General features: G+C 45.8%; 1 protein-coding gene across 4 annotated transcripts in view; it reads left to right on the forward strand.

The window, feature by feature from the left end:
• Positions 1-943: 943 nt before the first annotated feature.
• Esrrg (estrogen related receptor gamma) overlaps positions 944-22,012 on the forward strand; it is a 606,111-nt gene continuing 585,042 nt past the window's right edge. The window contains exons 1-2 of one of the 4 annotated variants that reach the window (XM_021166361.2): positions 944-1,073; positions 1,168-1,378. The gene's annotated coding sequence lies outside the window, so the exon portion shown is untranslated. The other 3 variants (XM_029477729.1, XM_029477722.1, XM_029477728.1) reach the window with 3 other exon arrangements.

Raw genomic sequence — 22,012 nt, forward strand, 5'->3', positions numbered from 1 at the left:
AGGTGGGCTATGGGGCTGCGGGGACGAAAGGACCAGTCTTACTCTTGCAGCTACAGGCCTTCTCCGGCCCAGTGGGCAACGTGATTCCACAGGCCCCGCGTAGTTAATACACCGTCCCAAGCTAGCAGGGCAGACCCTGTTTACCTTCAAACCTCTTCTTCCCGACGCAATTCCCACACCAACCTATGTTTATATTTCTTGTGACCCTGGGTCCCTTCTTCTGTGCACATCCCTCAACGCTTTAAAGCTGAAACCTCGTGAGCTTAGGGGGCTTGGAGTGTGTAGTGTTTCCTGTCTGCAATGATTTAATCTTTGAGGAAACAAGATAAAAATGAATATCGAACTAAGACATTCACCTCCGCCCATATCCCAGCCGGGCCAAAGGACCCGAGAAAGGTGAATGCGTGCAATGAGCTCGCTCAATTAGACAAATGGCCCTGTTCCTGAAGCCTGGTGTGAACCCCATGGGAAAAAGCATCTGCTTCCAGGGGCAGTTTAGATTGGAGAGGGCTAAGCGAGGAGGACCCGCTGGTGCCATTCCCTAGCCTGCTGCTAGAAAACCCTGCATCTGCATAGCAAGGCCATCCCCCCTCCACCCCCAGCCTGGTGTGCGCCTTGGCTCTCCAGGGTCCTTCCCCGGGGCTCAAAGTTCAAGAAAACTAACCGAAAGAGGTCGCTCTCACTGGAGGTCATTGTTGGGTCGGGAAGGACAACCCTACCCTCCAGGTTACCCTGGTGGCTTCTAAATTCACCCTGTTGCAATTCCTTCACAGATGCGGGATTGCCCAAATTTCTGTCCCGGTACCTCAAGTGAACCCCGAGTCCTGGCAGTTTTCCTGCTTCCCTAAGGACTAAGGCTCTCCCAGTCCTGGGGGAAACCCGCCCCGGGCCTTCTCCCTCTCTCAGTACCAGGAGGATTTTGCCCTTCCTGGCTCGTGAGTTGGCAGCGAGTGGGGTGAGGGGGCAGTAGGGGAAAGCATGAAGCGAAGCAACAAAACTACTGGAAATTCTGGAGATATTAAATGCAACCCGTGCCAGGAGCGTGAAGAGGAATGTCGGGTCTTTTCCCCAAGGTGTGTGGGTGGTGGTGGGGGAGGGTCCTTCACACATTTACAACCGCTCTTCTCATTTGTTAGCTGACTCCATCTAAAACTTTGCTATTTATAGTCTACGCCCGGCAGCCCGAACCCTGTGCCCGATTCCTGGTGCGGAGTGCGAGAGGTTCCCGCGGCGCCTGGCGGACAGTCTCGCTGGCGTCCGGTGACTTGTTTGTGTTGGTTTTCCCCTCTTGCGGCCGGCGACCAAGCGGACATCCTCGGGGACCCCCAAAGCCACCCACTCCCGAGAGCTCGGAGAGCGGCTCTGCACGAGGGACCTTGTGAGTTGGCGCCGAGCCTCCGGGTACGCGCGGGAGGCGCTGTCGCTTGCCGCGGCGACCTCACTGGCCGCGTTGTCCCCAGCTTCTGTCCCCTCCGACCTCCAGCCGGGCGCTCTAGCTTGCTCTCTTCTTGCTGTCACACATACACCCTTTTCATTTTTGTGCGCACCCCCTCGCACCCCAGTTCCTCGCTCTAGCCTGCTGTCAACTTAAAGCCGAGTTTGCTTCTAGAGAAACGAGGCGAGAGAAACGAGGCGAGCGGCCTTTCGGCGGGAGGCGGGTGTGTGCGCGGTGCGTGCGGGAGACTGTGTGGGGCTGGTCCGGGAGATTTCGACTCGAGGGCGCCCGGATCCCGCCAAGTGTGTCGTCCAGGGGGGAGGGGACGAGGTGCGTCCAGCTGAGGACCTTGCCCTCAGTCACTTTGGCCGCGGCGCCCGCGTATCCTGACGGTCTGGAGCCACCCGGCCGCCGTGCGATCACCGGTTGGTCTTAATCATATCCCCTCGAATCACCACTGAGCAGAAGAGAGAGGAAAGAAAGGAAAGCTGTGGTCCCGGGACTGGTCAGAAAGAGTCAGGGTAAGGTCCCTCAGCTCCAGCCAGGCCCACTGGACTCTGCCATCCATTTTCCAACGAATGGATGCAGGTAGATCTTCCTTAAGGCGGGACAGATGGTGGCTATGGGGAGACCTTGACCTTGTCCTTTTCCCCCCTAAGCGTCAGAGCCTCAGACTCGGTTTCTATGGTGTTAAAAATCAAGAGTCTGGAGGTAGTGAGTCTGGAAAGCTCTCCCGACCCAGGGGCGAGACAAGTTCTCAGGCATGCGTGGACGTGGACTGGCGGGCTCTGGGTGGTTGTGCGCTCTCAGTCTCGGTCAGACACTCTTCCCCGCAGGCGCGCTGTGGCCCGCTTGTGGCTCCTTCCTGGTGTGTCAAAGTGTCCTTTGCAATCTTGGCAGAGTCACTGTCTAGATGGAGAGCGATGCAGGGAAGGTTGTGACTGCAGAATACTGGTCTCTTATCAGTTTGGCGGAAAACGAGAGAGCTCAGGGAGTTAGGAGTCAGGAAATGTACAATCTGGGATCTGCGCCCCTGCCCTGCTGCATGTCCTTGCCTAGTGCCCCCGTGGCAAGCACCTCCATGCAATTCGTCAATTTCCCCTAGATATACTGGATCTCACTTTTAGGATCCTTCCTGGAACTCATCCCGCTCAAGGTTGCCATGGCTGCTTTGGCAATAGACTAGGGACAGAGGAAGGCTAAGCTCAGACTTTTGGTGGTGCCCTATGAGTGGGCCTTTTCTGCACTTCAGAATTTCCCCACTGCCCATAGAACAAAGGGATGGCATGTTGGGTGTTGCCAGCCTCCTGCCTGCCTCCCTCCAGTCTGCGCACTGCAGGACCTGTCTGGTTCAGGCTGGATAGTGGGCGCCCACACCTAGTTCTGATCTGCCCAGATTTTCACCCCAGCCGGCTTGAGACAGTTGGCAGTTCCTCTGCCAAAAGCCAAAGCCAGTTTCTGCCACTATCCCCACGCAGATCTTGGAACTATGGTTAAGAAACTGGTAGCATTGACACTTACTATCCAAATCTGTGAGTAGAAGTCCTGTCTTAATCTCTCTTCCACCTATCTCTCTCCTATCCCTCCCAAGATGCCTCATTTGAATTGTCAGAGTGACTTGCCCTGTGCCTAAAGGGAAGGAGGGAGGGAGGGAGGGAGGGAGGGAGGGAGGAAGGAAGGAGGGAGGGAGGAGAAAAAGAAGGGAAGGACAAAGAAGAATCAGGCACAATGAAAATAGTCAGGCCTCTGTAAAACAGAATGGCCCTTTGCTGGTTGCTTTCCCTCTGCATGGGCTTTGAAAGGAACAGAAGCCTTAGAGAGGGCAGTGGCCACCAATAAATCAAGTATTTCCTTAACCCCAGGACATGAACCTTTCCTATCTGTCCCTTGCTTAGAAGACACCAGTTAGAGATGGAGAAAGCCAAGCGCCTCTCCTGGTTCTTGAGCTTGAATCCAGCCCACCAGGCTCCTGGACCTCCCCAAAGCATTTGGCTTGTATCAACTTTGTGATCCGCAAGCTCCTCCAGGCATTTGGATGTGACCTTAGGAAGCTTTGCTTTGGCATAACTTCATGCCATTGTGCTGTTGCTGAATCTCTGGCTCCTGTGCTCCCTGATGCAGGTTCAGGTCTGTCTTCTGCACTTGTCCTGAGATGACTTCCAACCTCCTGGGCCTTCCCCACAGGTCTTTAGTGAAGAAGTTCTCCTTCAGAGTGTGAAATATTCGTGGCATTTCCACTAAGCAGATAAGACCAGAGGAGGACCAGTCAGGGTAAGAAAGGTAGTGGGGCAGGGAGACCTGTTTGCTTCCAAATCAATAATGAATGAGGGAGAAGTGTTCTTCTCCAATATGGCCCATTTTCAAGGAACTCTGGACAGCAGCAGAAAGGAGTGTCCTTTTATGAACCAGTAGCTTTTGCAACTTACAACTTAACCCCTAACAGATGTGACTGGAGGAGGCAAGGCAGTCTGATTTCTAGGCTTCTCTTAGGTGACCTTCTGTTATGGTTGCAAATAGTTGCTACTTTTTAAATCTTTATTTTCCTCTTTTTTTCCTTTTGGTGGCTACTGAATGTCCTGGAGTAATCAACCTGAACTCTCCCAGACCAAGAGAATTTTATATCCCTAAAATCTCTTGCTAGAGATTTCTCTCTTCTTCAGATCCACTTCCATGGCTTTGGCTACAAACTGCACTTTGGTTCGTTGTCTGAACTACTCAGGGACTAAGATGACATCAGAGTCAACCACATTACCCTTCTCCCTCCCCCAGCTAAATGTTGCTGGAGAAGGAAAATAGCTGCCTGGATAGAATCACAACACAATCCTTTCAGCTTCCTGCTTTTCCACTCTGACCCCGCCCCCAACATAACAGGGCTTTTCCTGGGTGAGGAAGCTTAGCCTCCCTCAATGGGGTACTCCCAGCCTAGGTGCTGCTTGCTTCTTAGTGTTATCTATTTGCTAAAGGTAATAGTGAGCTTTCCTTACTGGGTTTCATTTGGTCATTACCTTTACATATTTCCAGGCAAAGAGCTGAGGCCTGAGATGCAGGTGGCAGGAGAGAAGGGAGCAAGGAAGGAGCTGTCCAGGACAAAGCACTCATGTGTCTCTGCCATGCCTCCCCACTGTTCCATGCACCCATTCATCATGTAAGTGGGGGAAACAGACCTCATAGATTTTGTGGCTACCTCCACCACACCTTAACGGTGAAGTCTGTGTTCTAGCTAACTTTCACAACCTGACTGCCCGGACCATTTACAGCCTACACAGTTTTCTGTGCCCATCTCTGTCTCACGATTTTGACATAAAGTAAAAATGTTTCTTTGCAAGTTCTTGTTCGCCTTCAGCAATTGGTTGAAACAACAGGTTGGTTTCAATTTCTGTTTCTCAAATTTCCTTACAATAACAGTTCAGGAACCAGGTTGTGTTTAGCGTCTGTGGGGCAGGGTGATTCACCCTACAGTTTCCCAGGTTGTTCTGGCTAAAACTGCTTTTGTTCTCATCTGAGTTAGACACATACTTGAGATGAAAGAAAGAGATTAAAAAAAAAAAAACAAAACTAGAAGAGTGTCTCCCTCTCCTCCTTCTCCCTCCTCCTCTCTCTCTTTTTCCTCCTTATGCAGGAGGAGTAAATCTGCTCATATAAACATTTAAAGATATGTCATAACAGATCAATGTGACTTTTATGTAGTAAGTTATTTGAGATATTTTTCAAGTCATAGGTCAGATTGTTAAGGCAATTCCAGAAAACTCTCTATTTCCAGGGGAATTGGCCAATACGCCCACTTCAGACTTACTTTACTTTATGTTCTTATGGCGGTATTCTCTTATCCAATTAGTTCGTGATCAATTGTTTGAATAAGTATTTACTTAAATAGACTCCACCACCCCCATTTTTAAATGTATCTAATTTTTCCACCTGCAGCTCAGGAAAATAAAATACAGGAGGTGTAGTATGTTTCATAAGCCTGGTTTCTAAAACTGTATTTTATTATTGTTTTCTAATATTTTATTTTGAAACATTGGCGATTAAAGCCAAGGCCTCACACATTCTAGGAAAGCACTCAGCCTCCGAGCTTTATCTCAAGATTGAAAGCTTTATTTTATTGCTAATGTTGTAATAGTAAATAAAACACAAACCAACGAAACATTTTTCTGGTGGGAGAACACTATATGCCATCTTTTTCAGGAAAGATTGCTGAATCATCAGTTTGTCTCCAGTACTCTTTATTTCCCTGTATCAGATGGATCGGTCTACTGGACTCGCTGACCTGATGCCAATTAAAGAAAGGCTCAAATTACTGACCTCAGAAATCCTATCTCTCTCCCTTTCTTTCCAGTAGAATTAATGTGCAAATATTCTTAATTACACACTTCAGTGTAATTAACAAGGGAGGAGGCTCCATACACATCCCTTAATCGATGATCGCCAAATTGGCTAAACTGTTTACCGAGGACATGTGAAAATGGGGCTGTAAGGTAGGATGGAGCAATGCCTCTTCGTGCGGACTGATAAACTCAAAACCGCCTCTCTAGGGCAAGGGGCTAAAGACCATGGCCACAGGAGAGAGGTCTTCAGTGTGCAGTGATTGGGGTGGAGCTCCGGCATTCAGAGAAGGAGGCCTGTCAAGGACATTGATACACTTGTTGGGGTCCCAACACTGAAAAATAAACAAGTATTGGGGGTGATGTATTTTGTAGGTAGATGGAGTCTTTGCCTTTTCTGACTGGAGCCTTAAAATTGCACTGTTTTTATTTTTAAATGTAGTAGCGTTCAATAACAAAACCCTTATTATTTAAGTGTGTGAGTTGTCCTTGTGCATGTTTGTGTGCATGTGAGTGTGTGTGTGTGCAAATACTGACTACCACAGAACAGGGGAAACGCTCCTGTTCTTCAGGAAAGGACGGGGGAAGTGGGTGTGGATCCCCTGACCTTTTTACTAGAAGATGTTCTGACTTATGCAGATAAGGGATCCTCCATGAAAGAGACCTTTCAGCTCCTGGTGATGGCCGTTGTTATTTTAAAATTATCACTATCAAATTCACCTACCAAGAAATTTCAAATCGTCTCCTCTGTTTAAATAACATTAAGCACCTGCCTTAAGCTAATAAGAACCAGGAAAATGCAGTTGACAGACTGCTCCTAAGTTAGCAGTTTCTAGGCCACGGGCCTGGGTAGTCAGGTAATCTGCTGGTAAATTTCCTGGGAGAAAGTTCTCGGAATCAGAAGGGAAGGTAAACTATTACAAGACATTGTTTAAAAGTTAGCTGGCACAGTGGTTCATGTCTGTCATACGAGCATCCTAGAAGCTGAGGCAGGGAGACAGCTGTGTTCAAGGCCAGCCTAGGCTGCATACAAAACTGTTGTCTCAATACACTATTACAAAGTTAGTTAAAGAGAACGCATAGAAATGGATCCTGTAGTATGTAAAGTCCACTCCTAACTCAGATTGGTTACATTGGACAATCCATTTATTGATTGAAGTAATACACATGTTGGTTTGAATCAAATTTTTTATTTCACTTAGTTATTGAGTTATACAAGGCCTGTTGAAAATGCAGATTTTTCCAGTTGGCTTAGTAGACTGGTTTTCTGGGTGTGTTATTTTTATGGAGGGTGCTATTGCATAAAACACTGGCCACCTTTTTTTTATTTTTTAATTTTTTTGGGTTTAGCAGGTACTATAATTTTATAATTAATTATATAATCCATGTAGCAAATGAAAAATTATACAGAAGTCTGGCCACCTTTTAAATGCCATGTATAGCTGTTACCAGGCAACAGTCCTGAGGAACTCCAGGGTCCCACATCCCTCCTCTATGGAGTTACCCTTCTATCTCAGGCTTATCATATGGATAAAGGCGAGGGGATACGTATGAGACATCAAACAGTTTGAAGTGCGTTGTGTGTTTTCTTATTTATGTGGGTATGATCCTAGGACTTAACATTATTCTAAAGAACAAGCTGACGATGATGAGACATGCTTGTAACACAGGACTCAAAAGGCTGAGGCAGGAAGATCATGAGTTCAAGGCTTTTCTGTGAGACCTAGAAATACATAGACTACTATAATCACAATGGCATGTAAGAAACACAGCTGGGGGATGTAATACATAGTATGTAGTGTGTAGTGTGTAGTTCAGTAGTAGGATGCTTATGAGGCATGTATCATGACTAGTTTCCATCTCCAGCAAAACACACACACACACACTTCACACACACACACGCACTTCACACGCACGCACACACACACATACATGAGCACACAATTTCTCAAACAATATGGTAAACTACATATTCTCATTTCTCTTCAATTTTAAGGTTGAACAAAGGGAGACACGTTCTCGTAGCCAATAAGAGGCAGAGCTGGAGTTTTTGCTTGCCTGTTTTATGAGACACAGTTTCATGTAGCCCGAGCTGGCTTTCAGCTTGCTGTGTAGGCACGTCTGACTTTGAACTCCTAATCTTTCTCCTTCTACATTTTGACTACTGGGATGGCAGATCATTGCCACTGGCAAGGAGCAGATATTGAAACACAGAGTCTGTTTCTAGAATCCTTGTCTGGTTTATCTGCTACAGTATAATAACTGACTAAAATTAAATACCTCCAAGTTCCCGGTGAAAACCTAAACCTGTATATTAATTGATGTAACATGTATCACTTGGTTACCTATTACCTTATCTTGAAACATGGAAAAATCTAGCAATAGTGGGCTGCCTTCCTCTGCCTTGTTATAGCTATAATCACGCGACATGTGTTATTTCTGTCACCTGTTCACAGCCACCCAGCATGGCATCATTGTTCCCTTTTCTACATGCCTGAGCCCTAGATTCAGCCATTTTGTTACAACTAATATAGGCTGAAGGCAGGGGGAAAAAAAAACCATTATAAGCAAAGCATAGAGCGAAGCCAAGGAAAACCAGGAAGTGGACCTTCCTGGCACAGGCTCTGTCCTACAAAGGCCTTTCTTGTTAGCAGTGATCTGACCACAGAGCAATGACTCCTGGAGTCGGGTTGGTGAGTTGCTGTATCTACTGGTTTGGACCGGTTATTTCTAGCTTGAGGAGGAGCAGTGATGATCATCAGATTTTCACAGGATCAGTCCCTGGAGGAGGGAGGGGTGAGGCTAATGAGCAACACCCCTCCCCACATTTCATAACTTTCTGTAGGTGATGGAAGACAGGGTGGGTGGGTGGGGTGTGCTTCCAGGGCATTGTAGCCGTATCTTCAGTGGTGCAGGTGCCTCTTTTTGTGATTTATAAATATTGAGGTGGAACTCTTCAGTGAGGAGGTTGACTTGGATGGAATTAATCTCTTCTTCCCTCCCTCCCTTCCTCCCTCCCTCCCTCCTTCCCTCTCCTCCTCCTCCTCCTCCTTCTTTTCTTCTCTCTCCCTCCCTCCCTCCCTCCTCTCTCTTTCTTTCTTGTTTTGTTTTCCAAGACAGGGTTTCTCTGTGTAGCCCTGACTGTTCTGGAACTCTGATTGCAGACCAGCCTGGCCTCGAACTCAGAGATCTGCCCGCTTCTGCCTCCTGAGTGCTGGGGTTAAAGATGTGAGCCACCATGCCTAGTGGAATTCTTTCTTTAGTTTGTTGATGATCTCTTCATCTAGAGTGAGGAGAAGTACACAGCCCTTTCCAGAGCAAGAAGATCATGTGCTCCTCCTTGAAACACGCAGCAAGCACATAAAACAAGGTTTAAAGGTCAGAAAAGCATGCTGGGAATTTGCCTTGGTTTGTGGAGTGTCCTCATGGAGTGCCCAAAGCCTTCATGGCGTGCCCAAAGTTCTCATGGTGTGCCCAAAGCTCTGGCATTGATCCTTAGTGCTGAATAAACAAGGCATGACATCACATACGAGTTCTTGGGGTGCTGGAGGTAGGATCAGGAGTTTGTGGTCATCTTCAGTTACACAGTGAGTTCAAGACCATCTGCAGTACATGGGGCTGTTTAAAAGACTCATCAGAGTGGGTATAAGCAAACCCAGCTTCACTGTAGGAGTTTCCCAGAATGGTTGACATGGTTGCACACAGTACAGTGGGGCCAGCCCTGCTTTCTCTCTCTCTCAATATCAGAAACCTGGTTTGTGCTGCCGTGATTTTGTGCTGTGATTTTCTTTTTCTCCTTAAAATACAACACAATGGTAACACGGCAGCAGATTTCCTGTGTTGCTGAGCAGTGTGTGTTGTCTGTCTGATGGCTTCCAAGGCAGAACTTCATGTGTGCCTTCCTTTTACAGTGCTGTGGGGATGGTGAATTTTAGAAACGGTGACATGGATCCATTGAGGGAAGATCAAGGCTCAGGACTTATTTCCTATGATGGTCTAGTTCGTGAAGGGACAACTCTGCACCTGAAACCCATCCAGCACCAAGGCTCTGTCTCTGACAGCATGAAAACAACCTGTAGTTTCCAGACAGATGTTAAGGCACGCTTTACCTCCAAAAGATTTCTTGGGAAATACATTTCTGAAGTCAATGGGTTTCATAGCTTTCGTTACAGGATGTTCCAGGGCTTCGTGTGATCTCCTGCATCCTGTGACTGTCAGAGGGGATTTCAGGTGTGCTGTTTTCCAGACTCTCCAGTTTCCTTTATATAGAAATCCAGAGGTGTGCAGAACACAGCAGTGAATTCCAGTGGCCTCTGAAGGACCTATGACGCTAGTCTAGACACAGAGAGTATCATCCATGAACATGGGACTCGCTGTACCTCCCTCCCTCCCTCCCTCCCTCCCTCCCTCCCTCCCTCCCTCCCTCCCTCCCTCCCTCCCTTCCTGCCTCCTTCTCTGCCTCCCTCCCTCCCTCCTTCTCCTCCCTCCCCAGGATGGTGGTGTCCTCATGTCCTAGTGGACAAATGTCTCTGCTGGGAACACTGGGGGCAGGCTACAGTCAAAGGCTGTTGTCTAGGAGACTGTGTCAACTTGGGGTTGTCTTTGAAGGTCCTGGGGTGGGTGTATGTTTGGACATAGAGTGGATATTAAAGGTGTCTCTGTTCTCTCCAGAAGACATTTGAGGCAGAAGAGTAGCTACCTGTCTTCCAATAAGTCTGAGACCCTCCTGTCTCAATGTGAATGTGAATATGAAGTCAAGGTGAAGATGGTAGTAGCATAGGAAACCCATGCCAGTCCACCCAAACCAGTGGCCACAATTCATTAGAGGGACTTCCACCCTCTGGCTAAATAATAATAGGATAAAATTATTATCAAGGCTCTCTGCCTATCCCATGTCTATATTTGTCAAGGTATCTGTGAGGATAAGGAAAATATGGGCATTTTGGCTGAGTTACCTTAATCCCAATATATAGCTATTCTCCTTCTCCCCTTCCTTCTCTCCCCACCACTACACTCCCCTCTGCTGCCCCCTCCCCCTTCCCACCCCATTCTCTTCTTTCCTCCCATTCCTCCTTCTCCTACTCCATCACCACCACGACGACCACCACCACCTCCTCCTCCTCCTTCCTCCTCTTCCTCTCCTTCCTCCTCCTCCCCCACCTCTCTTTTACTGTCAGGAAGTATCTGTATCTAAACAGACAGGCTTGGCAACTGCTCAGATAAACCAGGCACAGTGTCCCTACCTGATGGATAGGTTTATATAGTTTAAGCTGCTGACATTTATCAAATTACGCTGACACCTTCCACATCACCATCCTGCTCTACACACATGCAGACTTCTTAAGGAAGCCTTTTAATATTTGCTTTTCTTAGGTATCATCACATTCAAAGGTGTGTCCCCTTTGTTGTTGTTGTTGTTAAATACATACTGTCCACCACATAAGCAGGCCTTAACCACACTTGCTATCTTATGTTTATGTAAAATGAAGTAAAGACACATCATACTATTCCAATACCTCAGGTAGCCATTATCTGAACATTACATTCTCGAGGAAATTATATTCTCAGTCTTTCTAGAGTTGTTTGAATAAATGTTTAGCTCTTTACTGGGAGGATTCTTCAGGGCTCTGTGTGTTGGCCTCCTCTGCTCACATGTGTGCTGGCCTCCTCTGCTCACACGTGTGCTGGCCTCGGCTCGCATTCTTATGGAATTTACTCTTCTCATTGCTCTCAGTGAAGAATACTAGAGGTTGGTGGCTGCCTGCAGGGAAACTGTACCTGAGGCTTCCTCAGAAAGAGTGGGTCCCAAACAGACACCCGCTAAGCTCTGTGATAGGCTTCCAGGAGCTTCCTCTGGCCATGAAGATTAGAGAAGGCTCTGTCCAGGAGATGGCTTTGAGATCACAGGTAGAATTGGTGAGCTTTTGATGGGGGCAGAAATGGGACTGGGGTTTTATATAAGAAGTCGTGAACTTGAATAGAGACAGGAGTGGAAGATGTAAGGAACACAGTAGAAATAGGTTTAGGATGAACAGGGAGGGGGACAATCAGGAAGAAGGCGAGGACTGGTGTGACTCAGGGTTCTTTAGGTACCACAGACAAAGGCCCCTGGCCTAGCTGTCCTTGTTTAGTCTCAGACTGTTAATGATTGTTGCACTATATCCACTGTGTAGTGCTCTTGCTGGAAAGTTACTGCTAAGAAGTACAATGTTGCCCAGAATCAGGGTCAAACAGCTGTTATCAGTGGTGGTCAGTGTGTATCCTTTCCAATGAAGCGATTAGGAACCCAGTATACCTTTCCATCCTGGGCAATAGATGGGGATGGGTATAAACAAAAAGACTTGCACATCTCAGTGGAAGGAGAACCATGAAAGGAGGAGGCTCTACATGCTGAGAGCTCGGCTTTAGCTCTGAGATGTGTGAACTGTCTTTCAGAGCATCCAGAATCGTGTTGATTACGATGGGCATGATCACAGGCCCACTTCCCAGTGGAACCCATGCAACGTGTGGCCACATAACTAGGACAGGAGAGGGCCAACCTGCAGGTCCCGGCTTTTTTTCATGATGCTTCTCTGGGTCCAACCCTGCCTTCCTGCTAAGCAGTATCAAGACCCATTGTTACTTCAGACGTCATTTGCCGGTCAAGACAGGTGGAGGCACTTGTCTGTGTAGTAATTCTACTTGAAAGTCTGTAGTATTAGGGTATGAAAATACCTGCCTTTAAAAATAAGGGTCTGTGGGCTGGAGACATGCTCTGTGAGGAAATAGCTTGCCTTTCAGACATGAGGGCCTGAGGACTTCTCATCTCTGAAACCCACACAGAGCTGGGTTGTGAAGGATGCATCAATGATGCCAACAGTCCTAATGTTAGATGGTGGGAGAGTAATAGTTACTGATTTAAAAAAACAAGCCAAACAAAAATACAGCTTTTTTTTCTTCTTCTTCTCCTTTTCACCACTTTTGATCTGGCTTGAGAATCATCTCTGATGTAGACTTGTCGCACGGTCTCCCAACTGGTCAGAGAGGGTGTCTCTCCCATCAACCTGTCAATGGCATTCTTCATACGATCAGGAGAGTGATGCTGCTAAAATGTAAATCTGGACACTATTTCACTCCTGCTTTACAACCCTCTGCTGATGGCTGGTGGCACACATCCAAATCGCTTCACAGAGCACAGGAGGCCTCCATGGTTCCATCCTCAAGTCTCTCCTGCCTTGTGTCTGATATGCCACAGTTCCTCAACCCAGCTCCAAATACAGTGACTCCCTAGGGACAGACCACCTCGTTTCTGGATCCTTGCTTCTGTGTTCTTTCTGCTTGATAAATGATTTTGTGGCCTTTAAGACATAGAGGAGGTGACCCCTTACACACCCAACATGGTGATGCTGCACCAGCCCTCTTCCTGGGATGGCACACTGCTCTTTTCTTGTGTCATTTGTCCTCAGAGATTCAGTTTTGGACTTGTCTCTTGGGGTGCCAGCTAAGCATTAGTTGTAAGCAGAAATAGTTCTGGTTTCTACCCTGTCATTTGCTAACACTCTTTCAACAGAACTGGCTATTAATCAAATATCCTCACAGATACAGGTGGAATTATCCCCCTGATACACTATGAGGAAGTGGAAAAGGCCCCAACCTAGAAGAACTGAACTGATATGGGAAGACAACGGAAACTTGGACTAACAAAAATGTGCTTGTGTTGAGATGTGGAAGTTGGCCTATGAACCTGAGGGAAATGGGCTGCACGTAAAGGTAATGGAGAAACCCCATGGGAGTTTAAGTCAATCATCGTGAGCATGCATATAGTTACAGTCCTCAGGACACCAAAAGGAGAATTGTGAGCTTGAGGCCAGCCTGGGCTGATTCCTTATTCATATAGATTTTTTTTGATCAAGTGTCTGTGCATCTGTCTGTGTGTGTGAGTGTCTATGTGTCTGTCTGTGTTCATGAGTAGCTGTGTGTCTGTGTTCATGAGTAGCTGTGCGTCTGTGTTAACCTGAATGTCTGTGTGAGTGTGTCCCATGAGTGTGTGTGTTTGTGTAATTGTGTGAATCTCTGTCATGTGTGTCTGTCTGTCTGTGTGAGTATGTCCTATGGCTGTGCATCAGTCTGAAAGTATGTCCCTTCGTGTGTGTCTGTGTACCACGTGTGTATGTGTGAATGTCCAAGGAGGCCAGTGATATCTGATCTTCTGAGGCTGAAATCGCAGTAGCTGTGAGCTGTCTGATGTGAGTTCTGGGAGTAGAAGGTGGGTACTCTGGAAGAGTAATATACACTGAGCTGTGTCTCCAGTCCCTAGCCTGGGCACAGAGTTGGGCCTTGCTTCACACAACAAACCCCCCTCAGATAAAGGGGGATATAATGATTCAATAAAAACAAAGTGTAATGAGTCGTGTGAGGGGAGCACAGGAGTAGGCTGGAGCAGTACGGCTGGATAGTGAAGAGTACATGAGGCATTTACATTACAAGGGCTTCTGTTTTTACCCACCAGGAATTAGAAGCCATATTAAAAGAGAGAAAGAACTAGAGATTTGGCTCAAGAGTAGATCAGTTCCTTGTCTAGCAAAGCTCTGAATTCCCAGCCTTGGGATTAGGGGAGGTAAGAGATAAAGAAGACAGGTATGTTTATGCTGGGCCTGGAGAGATATGTTGGCTGCTCTCACTGCATCTATATTGGGCAGCTCACAACTGCCTATAATTCCTGATCCAGAGGAAGCTAATATCACACACACACACACACACACACACACACACACACACACCCTTTCTGGCCTCCATGGATGCTGTACTCTCTGTGCGTACTGAAATACAGACAGGCATGTGTAATTCAAAATGGAAAAATAAAACCTTAAAGAATTCATTCTATCCGCTGTGTGGATAATAAGTTCAGAATTACTTAAATGTGTGAAGGAAGACTTGTTTGAGAAGATGTGCTGGGATGTTGAATGAGGGTTGGGATGGACTCGCTACAGTGGATCCCTCAGAGGAGGTCCTTCCACACATGGGTAGATGTGAAGGCTGGTCGTGGGGCTGACACACAGCTGGAGAAAGTCAGTGAGGAAGTGATTTAAATGGAAGGTGCTGGTTAAGCCACTTTGAGGCTACAGAAAAAGCAAAGTTAGTTAGAAAACTTGAAATAAGAAAAGCTTGCTTGAGTTCAGCTTGAGAGATTCTAGACTCCCTTGGTTAGGATGTGTCTTCTGGGTTCACGATGAGTCAGCACACAGAGAGAACAGTTGACAAGGAAGCAGCTTACCTCATGGTGGCCAGAAAGCCGAGAGCATGAGAGGAAGTGAGGGACAGAGGAATGGATTGGTGTCTCAAGTTTCCTTTCAAGGATCTACCCATTGACCTAACCTCCTTCTACAAGACCCAAGTCCTGGAAGTCACCACGGCCTCCTGAGAGTGTCACTAGCTAACAACCACACTTTTAATACTTGGGCTTTTGCGGGGACATTTAAGATTTAAAAAAAAAAAATGGCAGTTACCTCAGGAAGAAACAGGAGAGTGTGTCCCACCATATTCCATATGCATTTTCCTCCCTTCGTACTTACTGTGTTATAGTGATAATTATGCAAATCCTACAGTGAGAGTCATGAGCCACTCAAAGCAGTGAAACAGCATTTATTATTGTTATGCTTTCTCATCTTTGTGTCCCTTATATCTATCCCTGTAACCGTGTGTAGTATTTGCCAAGTAAATGCCTTTGTACAAATACTCCAACTGACCCCGAAGGCCTGCACATTTCCTCCCACACCAATAACAGAGAGGAAGGAACAAAACTGGAAAGACAAGTTGGAGCTCAGCGGTAGAGTGCTTTAAATCTCTGGCTAAGAAGTTATATTAAGAGATGAATGCAATTAAACTTCAAGTTTACATTTACCTTCCAATCCAACCTTTGTTTCAAATAGTGCCTCTGCTATTTTAAAAACATTACAGTGTTTACTCAAGGGACACTGTCTCCTAAGTAAATCAAGGCAAGCCAGCAGCCAAGCCAAAGGAAGACTACACAGGTAATGCTGTAAGAATCAGCCAAGCTTTTATGATGAGGACCAAATGGATTCGGAAGAAATGCACAGGAAAAAGGCTAGCAATACAGAAGACATGTTGTGACAACTATTTATGTTTTTCACTTGCTGCTTATTGGGTTTGTGTTAGAGGTTAGGATTTGTTCATTAGGGCAAATCTAGAGAGAAGCCAGACGTTTACATGGTCTGCTGCTGGATTGTTTTTGGAGTACAACTCTGAAGAGATTAATGTTGAAGGGCTACCCCTGTCTGCTGGGGTCATGGTCATAGAAAAATCGTTTCTGTCACTTTAATTTAGTCAGAGCCATACAAACAGCCTCTATAAGACACTCTGCACTGAGACAAAGCCGAGTCTATCAATGTATCAAGAAATGTTTGGGATTAAAATTGACTTATGCAAGTTTTGTCTGAAGTCAGTTTGCAGTCATGAATGAGGCTGTTTGAGTTTTGTTAGCCAGGACTGAGATGAGAAATTCTTCCATCACTCCTGAAATCAGATTCACTGGCCTTTGTTGCCTCATTAGACATCTGTATTGTAAGGTCTCATATTTACCATTCACATGGGACAGGAGGATAACTGAAGTCAAAGAATGAATTCCCCCTGCCCCCCACCGCCGAGAGTAAACAGTCTCACTTACAACTCATTCCTTTGTGTGGCTATAAACACCCTGTCATGTGAGCCAGGTAGACAGTGGTTGACACTCACACAAACCACAGCTCCTCCATACCACTCTATTAAAAAGATTTATGTTTACTTTATTTATCTATTGTGTGTGTGCATGTACATGCATGGCACATGCGACGTTCATAAAACGACTTGTGCACACTGGTTCTCTCAATCCACCTTTTACGATGGAGGTCCCAGGGATCAAACTCTAGTTGTGAGATTTGGTGGCAGGAACCTTTAGACTTGGTGCCATCTGGCCAGAACCCATCTTGTTGGTCATAATAATGAGGATTAGAGTTGAGCATCAAACGAGTCCAATCACATTAACCCCAATGCCTGTCTATGGCAAGTCTGTTGGATACAGCTATACTCTGTAGTGACATCTGTAATGTGAGGAGCATAGTTCTGAAAGGTTTCCAGTGACTCCACTCACAAACAGAGGTAAGCTTCTGGTAGGTCTCAGAGCCCCTAATGATTTCATTAAGAAGGTTGGTGTGGTGTTTAGGGTCTTGGGATCCTGAACTACACAGCTTGGATTCATATCTCCCGCTAGCCATTCCCTAGTAGCAGAGTCTTGGTTGATCTGTGTGGCTCCTTAATTCTCACTGTGCCCCATGTGGTGGGGTTTAGTAGTATACTTACAGCCCAGGGTTCCCAGGGGAATTAATGGTTACTATCAGCAAAACAGTTAGGACAGGGTCTGCTACACACACAGTAAGTAAGTTCTAGCTGCCATTATGAGATTAGGAGTCTGCTCAAGAGATGGAGCTTTAGAGAGACAAGGATTAATGAGGGCAGAGGGCAGTGGAACTTCTGGTGAGATATAAAAAAAATTAACTTTTTGGTCAACCATTCAATACACATCATCTGCTTGACATTTTAAAAGCAGAATTATTACAGAGATTACTTTCTATAAATAGCCTCTAAAAGTATTAAGATTGTCCAAAAAAACATCCAGAGTTGCTGAGACAAAAGTGCTATTTAGTGAAGATTAGAAGAAACCGTAGGGTGCTTCGATTTGGTGAAGAGAAAACTCACAAGTCTTAGAAATGGCTTTAGTCATGTATATGAGAACACAAAGTGTTGATTTAGCAATTACTACTAAGTCAGTAGAGTTTTGTTTCCCCTTACTCATTTGGTTCCATTTATTTTTTTAAACTACGTAACTTCATTTGATCCTAACCAAACTCCATGGAGCCTCTCTATGTTCCTCTAAGCAGAGGCTCCACGTAGGCCTGTGGCTCTTGGAAGGCTCAAGGTTGCATTCCTTCTCAGCCTCGATTGATTTTCTGCTCCGTTGTGTTTCCCTCCATTTTTTGTTGTTGGTGTTCCTGTCTGCAATTGCTAGGGCATTTTTAGTTTTGCAAAGCACTCAATAGTTTCATAAATGATATGCTCTTTTGTATGTGTGTATATGTGTAGAGGGAAGTATATATGTGTGTGTGTTCTTGTGTATGTGAGGGTGCAGGTGCACATGTATATACACGTGTGTGTGGGTCAGAGGTCAACCCATATCATGCGCCTTATATGTCATCCATTTTGTTTCTCCGGGGATCACAGGTGGGATAAGATTGGCTGGCCAGGAGCCTCAGCACCCATCATCTCCCTGCCTCAGCTCCCCTAGCGTCAGGGTTACAAGTGCAGCCATGGTTCTTAAAGGGATGTTCTGGAGCTGAAACACAGGTCTTCATGCTTGCTTGGCCAGCACTTACCAGTTATGCTTTCACCCCAGCCAGCATCAAGCATTCTTTTTACATGTCAATTCTCTGGTCAGGAAGTTGAAGCTTTCTGAGGTTGGTTCATCCAGGCTTATTCTTCAGATCCCATATGCTGTAACCAAATTCTCTAACAACAGTTTCTTGCTAACTCCATGACTACCACAATTTTCTTGACTGGTGGATAGAGAGAGGAAGAGAGGAGTGACCCTCGGGAATCCCATCCTGCCTTTAAAAGTAGAAGGTGTCTGAGCAGCTCCATTCTCAGTACCACGATTGACTGGTTTTCTGCTCTTCATTCACACCATCTAAGTAAGAAGAGAAAACATCCTAGCTAGACTTCAGAAACCTATCTGAACAGAATGAGTCTTAAAATATGAGGGGTGGTGGAGGGAACTGCGTTCCCCATAACTTTCTAAGACTTGATGTCACCTGCATGTTATTATGCTATATTTCAAGTGGGCATCACGTCTAGCCTTTGGATGAGACCTTGCCTGCAAGTCCGGTAGATACTGCAGAGCATTCGCCTTAAACATGTCAAGAACCTTATAGGCTGTTATTAGTTTGGTCTGAATTAGTAGAAAATTGTTATACTCTATCTGGGACTTTGCCAGTGTGATGACAACCAGAGTTAGGAGCTGCCAGCAATCACTATTAACCACGGTGATGGCTTTATGGCTTTATACATTCCTCTCAAGGTAATTAAGATATTTATATCCATAAAATGGAAAAGTACCTACCTTAATCTATTTTATCTTTAATGTCTACCTAGAATCCAGACACTTTAGCAGACTGCATAGGATATCAGGATCTTAGGGAGAAAAACACTAATAAATCTTTCATTCATGTATGTAAAAATTGCCATTGAGAAAAATCATCAAAACTACTGTTCTATGGGTTGGAAGTGAGCCTGCTGCCAAGTTGCCCATTCATCCACTGGATATTAGAAGAATTCCGCTAAGAAGTCATTTCATTCATTCATTTATTCATTCACTTATTAGTTTATCTTCTTTATACTGGGCAGGTATGGATTTTAGATTCAGGATGGTAAATGAAATAGACAAAAATCCTGGGACATATGGAGTCTATGTGATAGCTGAGAAAATGCCATGGTGTAGAATATATGGTGATGGTACAGGTTATGGAGAAGACGGAAGGGAAAGGGTGGGACCCTGAGAGGCTCTGATGGGCAGAGAAGACATTGGTGAAGAAGTGAATTTTGAATACAAGCCAGTGGGACTTAAGGAAGCTAACTTGACAGGTGTCTGAGCAAGAACATTTCCTGGGGGAGGGAACAGCATGGCTATTTTGTTTGAGTGAGACAGCAGAACAAAAACACAGACCCAAGAGGGCAAGCATAGGAGAGGAGCTGAGAGGCTTGGTGGGGGATGATGGGGGGAGGGGGTGGGGGTTGGAGATGGGTTCTATAGGTCAGTGGGTTACTTGACTTCTCATTACCCTAAAACCAAGTGTGTGGTGGCCTGTAGAAAGAAGATGCTGTCAAGTATGCGTGGATGGGGCTCTGGAATATGCATGGGCATGGTGGGGTGCTTTTCTTGGTGGCTGGAACTCATCAGTCATCAACTATGCAGCAAGCATCATGCAAAGCTCTGGATTCCAAAAGAGAAAGCCATTTTCCCTAGCAGGCGCGTCTAACTCGTGAACCTGGGCCACATCACTACCGTGTGCAAGTGATCCCCAAGGCAAAGGTGAACTCAAAGATTATGTGATTTCTTTTTATGATAATGTTTTGTAACTTGATTGTGCAGTTCTAGAGCACAGCTCTTTCAGATGCTAATATAGTGTTGTGTGTGTAAAAAGATTGGACATGCCTAAATTGTCAAGTCTGGAAGAGGCAATACACATACATTCTGATAGAGACCACACACTCTTAACAATATAAACATTTTTGGTCACACATATATAGTGACAGGGGTACTCCATTTTCTGTGGGTATCCTTTCCTTTTTTTTTTTCTTATGGGAGGAGATCTTCTGCCTCCTCCTGTTTGATTTCACCACTTTTCATGCTGGAGAAGCAGTATGTTCATTAGGTTTTGTTTAAGGATGCATTCTGAACAGACTCTGAGATACCAGCAATGCTGCAAATCTCCTGGCTGTGGTCTTATGAACGGGACGAATTCCTTCTGTTTTGTAGTACATTTAGGACATTGGTTTTAACAAACTCTTGATCTATAATAATTCCCGTCTTCTGCCTTGTCCACTTTGCAGCCTGCCAACATACAAAGACCTGCTTGCTGATAAGTTGGTACTGTCTTCTGCTTCCATGTCAGTCACCTGAAGGCAAAGGCAGAGCTCATGGTGCTTCTAAGGCTAGGGACAAATTTATGCTTCTTCCTCAAGAGTTATTCCAGCCTTAGTAGTTTTCATCTTTAGTACTGATTTATGTACCCATTTAGCAAAGAAGCAGGAAGCTTAAAATTTAAGTTCTCTCTCTCTCTCTCTCTCTCTCTTTCTCTGTGTGTGTGTGAGAGAGAGAGAGAGAGAGAGATAGAGAGAGAGGCAGAGACAGTGACAGAGACAGAGACAGAGACAGAGACAGAGAGAAAGAGCTTGTGAGAGAGAGGTGTGTGTGCTAGGGCTGATAGAGACCAGAAGACAGTCTGGGCTCTCCTGTAGCTGCAGTTACAGGTGGCTTGAGTTGCTTGCCATGGTGCTAGGAACTGAACCCGGGTCCCCTGGAAGAGCAGCAAGTGCTCCTTACCACAGAGACACCTCTGCAGCCCCAGGTGATACAGCATTGAAGAGGTGAGACTTCTTCGTAGATGATTGCAAGTCAGGCTCTTTCCCCATCGCCTGGCGTCCATCTTTCTATGGTACATCTCCTTTTGTTGGCACTCTGGTCATTGTGCTGCCATCTTCCACAAACTCAGCACCAAAGCCTCCCTGTCTTGATGCTCTGCACTTAACTAGAACAGTAAACTAAATAAGCTCTATTTTTCTGTAGACTTCTCCAGCCTTAAGAAGATGGGACACCGTAGTACCAGAAAAACAACTAATATGGATTTCATTTTCTCCTGTCCAAATCCTTAAAGGGAAGAACGGGAGGATATATGTGGTCATCCATTGTTTATCTTCAGATAACAAAAACTCAAGATCCCCAACTTTCTTTTCACTGAGACAGTGGCTTAACACCCAGGGTTTTGCTATTTAAATCAGGTCTATTGGATGTGGTGGATAACACCTTAAAGCCCAGCAGGTGGGAAACTGAGGCAAGAGCCTTACAGTGAGTCAGTTGTAGCAGCAAGGACATGGAGTGAAGACCTGTCTCAAAAAACCCAGCTCCCAAGTAAATAATACCCAATGCAGCAAATCAATCAACAAATCAATGGTTCAAGTTCAGGTTCGCATGGGGATTCCTGGGGGCTGTGTGTTTGAACATGGTTCGGGACAGATTGTCTGCCACCCACCAATCTATGGTAGTACAAGGGTGACACATCCAGCTGAAAAACAGGGAGACAGGAGGGAGGCCAGAGCAGCTGCTGGTCTACACACAGCCTCTGGCGTGTTGCCAGTCTATAGGCAGGGTCTGTTCATGCTACTCCAGGACAGTTCTCTTGTTCTCTGATACTTGTCTCTACTCTCAAGTCTGCCACTATGAGAAAGGAAGCTCAGGTCCCCATTGGAAGAGTGATCTCAGCCCATGTCTTCCGGTAGAAGGATGGAATCTGAACTTCCATCCCTCTGGTCAAGGTCAACGTCTCTTCTTCCAGCACAACTGTTAAGAATATTTTGGGCATATATCCAGAAGATGTCCCAACCGGTAAAAAGGACACATGCTCCACTATGTTCATAGCAGCCCTATTTATAATAGCCAGAAGCTGGAAAG

Source organism: Mus caroli, chromosome 1 (assembly GCF_900094665.2).
Source record: "Mus caroli chromosome 1, CAROLI_EIJ_v1.1, whole genome shotgun sequence".
Taxonomy (NCBI): Eukaryota; Metazoa; Chordata; class Mammalia; order Rodentia; family Muridae; genus Mus; species Mus caroli.